The sequence below is a fragment of the Procambarus clarkii genome, chromosome 48, assembly GCF_040958095.1.
Source record: "Procambarus clarkii isolate CNS0578487 chromosome 48, FALCON_Pclarkii_2.0, whole genome shotgun sequence".
NCBI classification, from domain to species: Eukaryota; Metazoa; Arthropoda; class Malacostraca; order Decapoda; family Cambaridae; genus Procambarus; species Procambarus clarkii.
Window position 1 is genome coordinate 6,416,572 of NC_091197.1, and position 2,058 is coordinate 6,418,629.

The window sequence follows — 2,058 nt, forward strand, 5'->3', positions numbered from 1 at the left end:
TAAAACACATGTATCTTCATTAGAACTTTATATATATCTATGGTAAAGTATTTAAAATGAAGCTTATATTTCTATCTTTCTCAACACATATAAAAACATTTGCGTTTATTACGAATTTACGTGAAATAAGCATTGTTCTGAGAGAGAGTTACTCCGTTGCTCGATCTGTGCGGGATCGGAGCTCGCCGATTAGAAAAATACACGTATCTTCGCTTTAAATACAAATATGCCCATGGTAAGGAATTTAAAATGAAAATTATGTTTCTATCTTTCTTGAGACGTATAAAAATCTTACGTTTATTAACGATTCTGCGTGAAATAAGCATTGTTCTGAGATGAATATTGCGGATTTCCGGCTCTACGACCGATGAACCGTACGACCGACCGACCGTAGACCGATTTCCGGCTCTACGACCGATTGCGGCGGCGAGGGCAGGCGGAGTGAGGGCAGAGCCCCAAGAGACGATTAAACCATCGAAAAGGTGGCACGGGCATGAATAGCCCGTAAGTGGTGGCCCTTTTGAGCCATTACCAGTATCAAGAGCTGATACTGGAGATCTGTGGAGGTGCAACTGCACCCTGCGTGACGGGAGATGTCTCCCGGACCAAGTGGTGACCAAATGGTCGCAGAGCCCCATTGAGCGCCCGTATTTATACGGCCCCAAACTGCCCGCGCAACGCCGCGGGACGCGCTGCGCAATTGTTTCCTTCTCCCCCGCCAGAAACATCCCCGCTTGCGTCAAGCAAGCAGTGACCATTTCTGCCTGAAACGCTGCGCGTGCTAGTGGCTTTACAAGACTGTAATTACCATATTTGTATCCTCACATTCCTTATGTACATTCTTGTATATGCATAAATAAAAATAAATAAAAATAAAAAATAAAATGAAAAATGCAACTTTTATACAACTACAAATATCTTTAGTTTTACTTTAAATTTTGTCCTGAAAGAGTTTTCATATATAGATCCAGTTTCTGCCGTTCTTCTGACATAAAAAGACCTTTGGTTTAATAAGTTATTAAGATGTTTTCAACAATATTACTAGGGCGTTCACCGATTCTAACATGGGCGACCCTTTTGGAAACGCAACACATGGGTTGACCTGATTGATATATGGGTCAGATTCCATTAAGGTTCGGAACACAGACACTACCACTAGGGAAGCTGTGCGCTCTTGTCTCATCTCTTGTTAAGCCCTTATTCCGGCTTTTACCTAGTTATTCATTCCTCCATCCTTACCCGTTGACAGGATTGTTGGTCTTCTGTTAGTGGTAACAAGCTGTGTTCTCTTAAAGAGTAGTGTGTCCTCATGGCCTTTCTCCTACTACATGAACTGGTGGTGGGAAACGGCTCAGGCGAGGTTGCATATTGGCCATAGGCGCTTAACTCATAGTCACTTAATGGAGCACCGCCCTGCTCCTTATTGTCCAAATTACCTTGTCCCTCTTACGGTCGTGCATATCCTAGTTGAATGTCCCGACTTCTAGGACGAGCGTGTATCTTGCTTTCCGACCATCCCTCACGGTCGCTTGTCCCTTGATAGAATTCTTGGTGAATTGAATGCTTTTGATGTCGTTCGCCTTATGCGTTTCTGTTCTCGTATTGGCATCCTTGGTAATATTTAGCGTCCTCTGATTATTCCGCACATTTGATTGTGCTACATAGCCTTCCCAGTTTGATGCCTTCTTTTGATAATTACCTACTTACATTTTTTCACTTTTATGAAGTGTTTAAATAGTTTTTAGTTTAGTTCATTTATTATGCACCCATACCCATCTTGTGGGCGGTAGTGGAAAGGGTTACAGAGGCACATAATGGGCTCAGGGACTGAACCCCACAATTCATTTAGATAAGCAAGTTACAATCTTGATGAGCTAGTTACAAAATTCAATATAAGTCGTCACATCAACAATGGGTTCGAGATCGACCTCAAGTACAGGTTCTAAAGTAAGTAACTGACATATACACACAAAATACATTTTTAATTTAATTTAAGTACTCCAAACTTTGCCAATCAAAGAAAATGTAAAAGCTGACACGGGGCGACAAGCGAGGGTC